The 9,239-nt window shown below is 44.5% G+C and overlaps 1 non-coding gene across 1 annotated transcript; it reads left to right on the top strand.

Annotated features, from left to right (window-relative positions):
* Window positions 1-841: 841 nt before the first annotated feature.
* LOC123789735 (U6 spliceosomal RNA) lies at window positions 842-947 on the top strand. The gene has a single exon (XR_006778895.2). It is a non-coding gene; the product is annotated as a U6 spliceosomal RNA (small nuclear RNA).
* Window positions 948-9,239: the final 8,292 nt, after the last annotated feature.

Raw genomic sequence — 9,239 nt, 5'->3', positions numbered from 1 at the left:
TCAAACAACAGAACTTTCTTGTATTACAGTTCTGGAGGCGAGAGCTCCGAAATCAAGGTGTCACGGGACCGTTCTCTCTCTGGAGGCACTAGGAGAGGAGTCCTCTCTTGCCTCTCCCAGCTTCTGATCTTGCTGACATTCCTTGAGTTCCTCGGCTTGTAGAGGAACGTCTGCGCCCAGGATCACATGCTGTCTTCTCCCTACGTGTCTCCCAGTGTCTGTGTCTGTCTCTCTTCTTACAAGGCCATGGGTCATGTTGGATTAGGGCCCATCCTTCATGACCTCATCTTAACCTGATTATATCTGCAAAGATCTTATTTCCAAATGAGGTCATACTCACAGGTATGGGGATTAGGACTTCAACAGCTCTTTTTGAGGGACACCATTCAACCCAGAATACCAGGTGACTAAGCTCCTGTTAAGTGACTGTGATAGAAATACGCAGCAGCATCCTTAGCCCTTTCTTAGGAAACAGCGTGTGGGTTCCCTTTGCTTTGTCACTGTCTCTTCCTCCATCTTGCCGCCCAGAACTTGAACTCTGATCTTGAGGCCATGGGAGACGAAGCAGCAACACAGAGGAGCTGGGTTCTTCATAGTGCAGAGCACACCTCCAACCTGGACTTTTACTTTAAAGAGAAATAAATTTCAGGGGCGTCTGGGAGGCTCAGTCAGTTAGGCATCTGCCTTCGGCTCAGGTCATGATCCTGGGGTCCTGGGATTGAGTCCCACGTTGGGCTCCCTGCTCAGCAGGGGAGTCTCCTTCTCCCTCTGCCCCTCACCCTGCTCTCTCTTTCTCAAATAAATAAATAAAATCCTCAAAAAAAAAAAAAGAAAAAGAAATTTCAGTGCTTGCTTTGATATACTAAAAATTGGAGATGACACGGAGAAGATTAGCATGGTCCCTGAACCAGGATAATATGCAAATTCGTGAAGTGTTCCATATTTGTCTGGATGATCTAGAGGGTATCGTGCTAAGTGAAATAAGCCAGTTAGAGAAAGACAAATTCCACGATTTCACTCATATGTGGAATTTAAGAAACAAAACGAATGAGCAAAAGGGGGAAAAAAACCCCAGAGAGATGAACCAAGAAACAGGCTCTTAACTACAGAGAACAGACTGATGGTCACCAGGGGGGAGGGGGTGGGGGGGAAACAGTGACAGGGGTTAAGGAGGGCACTTGTCAGTGAGGAGCCCCGGGGGATGTATGGAAATGCCGGATCGCTACGTTGTACACCCAAAAATAATGTAACACTGTATGTTAACTACACTGGAATTAAAATTTTTTTTTAAAAAAGAAAGAAATTTCAAAGCATAGTATAAATCCTTTATTGTGGAGATTGTACTTATAGCAGCAGAGCCCGGTTCCAACTAGTAACACTTGGTGCCGTCCTGGACTCGGGATTTCACCATGGGGATTGGTTTCCCCTCAGAGTTGCCATGGGGAAGTGAGCACAGGTCCTTTTGCTTTTAGGTTTTCAAACTAACTTGGGGTTTCTGTCACATCCTCCCTTCTCGGGGCCACTCACCAGTGCCTCATCTCTCTCCGCTCCTCTTTTTTCTCCCTCAATTCAGAGGGTTTCCTAGGGCAGGGAAAAAGTTACTCGCTTGCATTCATCCAAATCTATGATTTCTGCCAAAAACGGCCTGCGCTGAGTCCCTTGGGGCTTTGACATTTGAAACTCAAAACCTTTATCTCTCATTCTGTTGTCTCAAAGATGTAATCTGAAAGCCAGAAATCCAGAATGGACATTTTTCTGCGGCTGTACCCCTCCTTTCTCTGGGGTTGTGAGACCAGAATGCTACAGCTTATGTGCCCTTGTAGGGGAAAGGTCACAAAGGCCCAGGAATGACCAGGAGTGAGGACACGCTGGCTAATTTATCAAATATGCCCCTGCCCCATGATCATGCACCTCTATGTGGTGTCAGAAAATGCCAGTACTGATGATGTCTCTAAGAATCTCCCCCAAGGGGGCGCCTGGGTGGCTCAGCCGGTTAAGCGGCTGCCTTTGACTCAGGTCATGATCCCAAGGTCCGGGGATCGAGCCCCACATCAGGCTCCCTGCTCAGGCTTGGCGGGGCCGGGGGAGGGGCTGCTCCTCCCTCTGCCTCCACTCCTCTCTTTCCCTCTGCTTCTTTCACTGCCCATGCTCTCTCTCTCTCTTGCTCTCAAATGGAGAAATAAAAAATCTAAAAAAAAAAAACAAAGACTCTCCCCCAAAAGAAGTGTTCTGGGTTCGAAATAAGTTTGAGAAACAGCTTTTACTATGCAAGTATGCACCTTGATGTAGACAGAGTGCACATATCCTAAATGTATCTTCCTTTCCAGAACCATATACAACACACCAAAGCACAGGAAAGTTCTGTCTTCTAAGATGTGTCTTTACTAAGAATATATGTGTGTGTTGTCCAGGAAAAAACATAGCTGGTACAAAGGGTGGCCTCTGGGGATCCAAAGTGGGGAAGCTGACTTCCTTTTCACTGTACAACTTTTGCTCTTTGGGGTTTATGCTTTCTACGTGTACGTGTTACCCAATGCCTGGAACGGGCGCTATCTCGGGAAATGAGCGGCTGAGCCGTGGCCCGGGCAAGGCGACCTGCCCTGTCCCGGAGAACCTGGGGGGCTGGACAAATCGAAACCATAGATCCTGGCTGGGTTTGCCAATGCTGTTGCCGACCAAACTTAGATAAACCCGTCGCAAGAGAAGCCAATAACTCAACAGACAAGGTTTTTGGGAAAGAGAAAGGGAGAGATTTATTTCGGGTGCTGGCAGCCAGGGCAGGTGCAACAGAGCAGGCAGAGAGCCCGCGATCCCAGGCGAGGGTGGTAGGGATGTGTTCAGCATGAGATCAGGGGCAGGGAAGGGGACCTATGGGGGGTGGTCTTCTAAGCATTCCATTGCTATTGGGGCTTTCCCCACCTAGCAACTGGAATGTTCCAGTCATTGCAAAACATCTTCAGTGCCTCCAGAAAGTGCCATGAGAAATAAGAACCATGGGTTTCAGTGGGAGCCTGAGTTAAGCCATCTTGTCTGTTACTGATTTTAATGGTTGGGGTCTGTAGTTGAGCAAGAGGGCTTGGCGACTCATGTATTGAAATAGAGACAATAAACTGATGGACGCTTAGGTAAGCCCAAAACTGGATATGGAGTTGACATCAGGTTTCAGTGAATCCTGCTGGGGGCTGAGCTGCTGACCTCCGTTGAAGGTCATCGCAAGGTACATCCCTCAGAAGCTTGCCACTGAGGCTGCTGTAAGAATGACATCGAGGCTGCTGTGAAATCGGAAAGCAGGAAAAACAAGCACAAAATCTGATTTAACTGCTCTGGTGTGGAACTGGATATGGCAAATGTTTTAAAAACTCTAAGGAGTAGCCAGAGTCAAGACCCACTGGGACTAGAGGAAACTGTAAGAGGTCTTCCAGAAGCCTTTTCTCTTGTTTTGGGCAAAGCACTGGGGGAAAATTCAAAAGTAAGACTTGGTCTCTATCTTCAAATGGCTCCTGGAGCTGGAAGTTGCTCTGTTTCTTATCAGAGATGTTTCTGGAAAGAGCCTCTCCCCCCACTCCCTGTTTACCCCCAGCTTCTTTACATAAGAGCTGGGGCTGGGGCTGGGTTTGTTCAGAGAGAGCTGAACCGAAGTATTGTGTCAGCCTCGAAGATAAAGAGCTTTGGGTCACCCGGAGCCCTGAGGGCAGCTGGCCCTTCCAGATACTTCTGGGAGAATTCCACATTCCAGATCACACATGCAGGCGTGGGGAACCCGGGGTGGGGGGTGGGGGGCTGTCCCTTGGCTTGTACAGCCGCAGATCCAAATTTTGCTCTAGAAAAACCTTTTTGAGTGCCAGCCCTTGGACAAACTATGTATTTTTTGCCATCTTGATACAGAGTCACACAACCTTTTCAAACTCTAGCAGTGGAGAAATCATAATTTCTCAGGAGAGAGAGCATTCCAATTCTGGAAAATTCTATTTTATCCTAAAATTTTTATCTTGAAATCATTATGGGCTCGCCGGACATGGCACAATTGGTACAGAGGGTCCTGTGTTCCCTTCGCCTCACTCCCCCCACCAGTGACATCTTATTTGGGGGTAGGAAGTTTCAATTGACACTGGCACATGACTGGTCTAGAGTACAGCACTTACTCACTTGTGATCACTTTTTTTTTAAAAGATTTTATATATTTGTTTGTGAGAGAGAGAGAAAGAGCACAAGCAGGGGGAGGGGCAGAGGGAGAGGAAGAAGCAGGCTCCCCACTGAGCAGGGAGCCGGATGCAGGACTCGATCCCCAGGACCCTGGAATCATGACCTGAGCCGAAGGCAGACACCCAACCGACTGAGCCACCCAGGCGCCCCACTTTTCATCACTTTCTAAATTACAAAAACCCTGTATTCATTTGTGTTTGCCACTTGTATAGATCTGCATAGAAATTCCTGTATTTAAGATATAGATCTGTTTCATCCCTGAAAGAGAACTTCCTGCTGCCTCTTTGTGTTCACACCCACCCGTTTCTAGATGGGGAATGTTCTATAAATGGACTCGTACAGCATGCAGTCTCCATCTGAAAGGTCACAGCTCGAGGGATATATAATTCACACACCATTCATTCAAAGTGCCCAGGTCAGTGGCTCTCACTGTAGTAAGAGTTCTGCAACTATCAGCACAGTCAAGTCAGAACCTTGTTGTCACCCCAAAAAGAAACTTTCCACCAGTCAGCACTCGCTCCTGATTTCTCCCCAACCCTCAGCCCCAGGCAACCACCGATCTGCTTCTGTCTGTATAGATTCGTCTGTTCTGGACACTTCATAAAAATGGAATCATATAATATTTATAATCATATCTACTTAGCCCTTTGTATTCTGGCTTCTTTCCCTAAGGATGATGACCTTAAGTTTCATCCCTGCTGCAGCAGGAATCAGGACTTTATTCACTTTTATTGCTGAATAATAGTCCAGGGAATAAATAAAGCACCTTTGTTTCTCCATTGATCTGTTGTTTCCCCTTTTGGCTCTGATGAACTGATTGAATTGATTGGCTATTATGAATTGATGGATTGTTTCTACTTATGGCTATTATGAATAATGTTACTGTGAACATTTACATACAAGTTTTTTGTGTGGATATATGTTTTTATTTTTTTAGGTATATACCTAGGAATGGAATTGCCAGACTTTAGGGTAACTCTATGTTTAACCTTTTCAGGAACTGCTAATGAAGGATAGTTGGAAGATAGGCAGGCAGGGACGAGGGGCCCCCACCCTAAGAGGAAACCACTCTTAAAAGGATTTTACACCACCCTGGAAGGAGCCCTCCACCCTTTCCCACATGATAGGTAGATGACAAAAACCTGATTGGGTGCGCATGGAGGGTTAATCAGATTAAAGCAGCCCGCCCACAAGCCCATAAAACCCCCTTAGATTAAGAAATTCGTGGGGCAACACTCTCGGTTCCCCTCCCTTTTTGGGACTTTTCTGCTATCACTCAATGAACTTTACCGCTCAGTAAACTTTGGTTTGCTGCCCACCCCTCTTCGTCTGGTCTCTTTATTCTTTGAAGCTGCGTGACCAAGAACCCCGGGCAGTAAAGGCAAAGAAATCCTGTAACACTGCCAAACTTTTCCCAAGCAGCCGTCCCAGTTGACGTTCTCACCAGCCGCGGATGAGGGCTCTGATTTCTCCACATCCTCAACCAACACTTGGCGACTGGCTGTCTTTCTGATTCTAGCCGTCCTGCTGGGTGAGTAGAATCTCATCGTGGTTTTTGTGGGTTTTTTTTTTAAGATTTTATTTTCATTTATTTATTTTTTAAAGATTTTATTTATTTTCAGAGAGAGCGAGAGAGCACAAGCAAGGGAGAGGGGCAGAGGGAGAGGGAGAAGCAGACTCCCTGCTGAGTAGGAAGCCCAATGTGGGGCTTGATCCCAGGACCCTGGGATTATGACCTGAGCTGAAGGCAGATGCTTCACCGACTGAGCCGCCCAGGCGCCCCTAAAGGTTTTATTTTTACGTAATCTCTACACCCAACATGTAGCTCGAACTCACAACCCTGAGACCAAGCGTCACACACTCCACTGACTGAGCCGGCCAGGCGCCCCTCACTGTGGTTTTGATCTGAATTTCTCTAATGACTAGAGACATGGAGCATCTTTTCATGTGTTTTATGGCCTTTTGCATATCTTCTTTGGAAAAAATGTCTACTTGAATCCTTCTAAATTGGGTTGTCTTTTTATTGTTGTAAGAGTTTCCCCACATAATCTAGATACAAGTGTCTTAGATTTATGATTTGCAAATATTTTCTTCCGTTCTTTATGCTTTCTCGGTAGTATTCTTTGAAGCACAATTTTAATTTTGATGAAGTCCAATTTATCTCTATATTTTTCTTTTGTTGTTTTTTTGTCTTCTTTAAAAAAGGATTTTATTTATTTATTTGAGAGTGAGCGAGCATGAAAGTGGGGAGGGGGAGAGGGAGAGGGGGAAGCAGACTCCCCCCTGAGCAGGGAGCCTCATGCAGGACTCGATCCCAACACCTGAGATCATGACTTGAGCTGCAGACAGACGCTCAACTGACTGAGCCACCCAGGCATTCCTTTGTAGATCACTTTAGAAAGTACTGCTATCTTGGCAATATTAAATCTTTCAATCCACACACACAGGGTGTCTTTCCATTTATTTGAGTCGTATTTAGTTTCTTTCAACAAATATTTTTAGTGTTCAGACCATAGATTTTGCACTTCTTTTGTTAAATTTATTCCTAAGTATTTTACTCTTTTGACGCTATTGTAAATGGAATTATTTTTCTTTTCTTTTTTTGGAATTATTTTTCTAAATTTCAGTTTCAGATTATTCATTGCTAGTATATAGAAATGCAACTGATTCTTGTATATTGATGTTGTACTCTCCAACCTTGCTGAACTTACCAGTTGTAATAGTTTTCAATGGATTCCTTAGGGTTTTCTTTTCTTTTTTTTTAAAGATTTTATTTATTTGAGAGAGAGATCAGGAGCGTGAGCTCAGCAGGGAGCCCAACAGGGCGCTTGATCCCAGGACTCGGGGATCATGACCTGAGCTGAAGGCAGACACTTAATTACACTGAGCCACCAGGTGCCCTCTCGTTAGGATTTTCTATATACAAAATCATGTCATCTGCAAATAGAGAGGTTTTTTCCCATGCATTTAAAAAAATGTTTATTTATTTTTAAGTTTATTTGAGAGACAGAATGCACACGAGCAGGGGGAGGGGCAGAGGGCGAGGGAGAGAGAGAATCTCAAGGAGACTCTGCACTGACCATGGAGCCCGGCTTGGGGCTCGATCTCTTGACCCTGAGATCATGACCTGAGCCAAAATCAAGAGTCAGAGGCTTCACCGACTGTGCCACCCAGGTGCCCCTCCATGTTTTTTAAAATAGACTATTTTTTAGAGCAGTTTTCGGTTCACAACAAAATTGAGACATATACTCTCTGACCTTACACATGCATAGCCTCCTTATCAACATTCCCCACAAGAGTGGGGGGTACATTTATTACAATGGTGGAGCTACAGAGACACATCCTTACCCCCCAGAATCCAGAGTTCACATGAGGGTTCACTCTCAGTGTTGTACATGCTATGGGTTTGAACAAATTTATAATGACACGTATCCATCATGATGTATCCCACAGAATATTTTCACTGCCCTAAAAATCCTGTGTCTGCCTGTTCATTCATCCTTCCTCTCTCAACCCTGGCAACCACTGGTCTTTTGACTAGTTCCATAATTCTGCCTTTTCCAGAGCATTTTGTTGGAATTATACAATATGTAGTCTTCCAGGCTGGCTTTCTTCACTTAGCGAGATGCATTTAATTCTTTAGAACTGAACAATATTCCCATTATCGGATGTACCATCATTTATCCATTCCCCTACCAAAGGACATCAGGGTTGCTTCCAAGTTTTGGCAATTAAAAATAAGGCTGCTTATAGACATCTGAGTGCAGGTTTTTGTGTAGGTGTAAGTTTTCACCTTCTGTGGGTAAATACCAAGGAACACCATTGTTGGACTGTACGGCAAGAGTATATGTAATGTTCTGAGAACCACACACTGTCTTGCAAAGTGGCTGTTCTGTTTTGCATTCCTACCAGCAACAGATGAGGGTTCTTTTTCTCCACGTCCTCACCTGCATCTCGGTGTTGTCAGTGTTTTGGATCTTGGCCATTCTAACAGGTGGGTAGTGGGCTCTCGTTGTTTCGATTTGCATTTCCTTGCTGACCTACGATGGGCAGCATCTTTAAATACGCTGCTTTGCCAGCCCTATGCCTTTGATGAAGTATCTGCTATGGTCTTTGGCCCATTTCTAAATTGAGTTGTTTTCTTATTGAATTTTAAGTGTTCTTTGCGTATTTTTGGGTAACAGTCTTTTAACAGCTGTGTCTCTTGCAAATATTTTCTCTCGGTCTGTGACTCGTCTTTTCGTTATCTTGACTGTGTCTTTAATTCGCATTTTTCTAATGGCTAAGGATGCTGAACATCTCTTCATGTGTTTATTTGCCAGCTAGTGTAAGACCCGTTTATGCTTTTTCTCTCTTTCCTGTTTTCTGGGGTTTTTTTTGTTACTGTCGAGAGTTATTTATATATTTTGGTTATGAGGTCTTTGTTGGATATGTGTAATCATATACTTAAAAAATTAGTTTCAAGCATGGAAGTAGCCATGAATGCATTCCTTTTTTTTTTTTTTTTTTTAAAGTAGGCTCCATGCTCAACACAGGGTTTGAACTCACAACCCTGAGATCAAGACCTGAGCTGAGATCAAGAGTCAGATACTCGGGATGCCTGGGTGGGTCAGTAGGTTAAGTGTTTGTCTTTGGCTCAAGTCATGATCCCCGGGGTCCTGGGATTGAGACCCCCATCAGGCTCCTTGCTCGGTGGGGAGTCTGCTTCTCCCTCTGCCTGTCACTGCCTGTGCTTATGCTCTCTCTTTCTCTCTCTGACAAGTAAATTTTTAAAAAAATTCTAAAAAAAAAAAAACCCAAAAAGAGTCAGATACTCAACCAACCGAGCCACCCAGGCACCCCACATGAATGCATTCTTTATTTAAAAATAGTAAAATAAGTTTAAGTTTAAACCCCCAAATCCTTTCCTTTTCCACCATCCCCCAGGGATAACCATTATTATGTATTTGAGGTATATCACCTAGATTTTTAAAAAATAACTTTTTTCAAGATGCACAAACTCACAGAATGTATATGGGGCTGTTTTGTATATGGGT

Source organism: Ursus americanus, chromosome 3 (assembly GCF_024610735.1).
Source record: "Ursus americanus isolate L20-20 chromosome 3, mUrsAme1.1.p, whole genome shotgun sequence".
In the NCBI taxonomy this organism is placed as follows: Eukaryota; Metazoa; Chordata; class Mammalia; order Carnivora; family Ursidae; genus Ursus; species Ursus americanus.
Note: the sequence above shows the minus strand (reverse complement) of the source record. Positions and strands in the feature narration are given on the sequence as shown.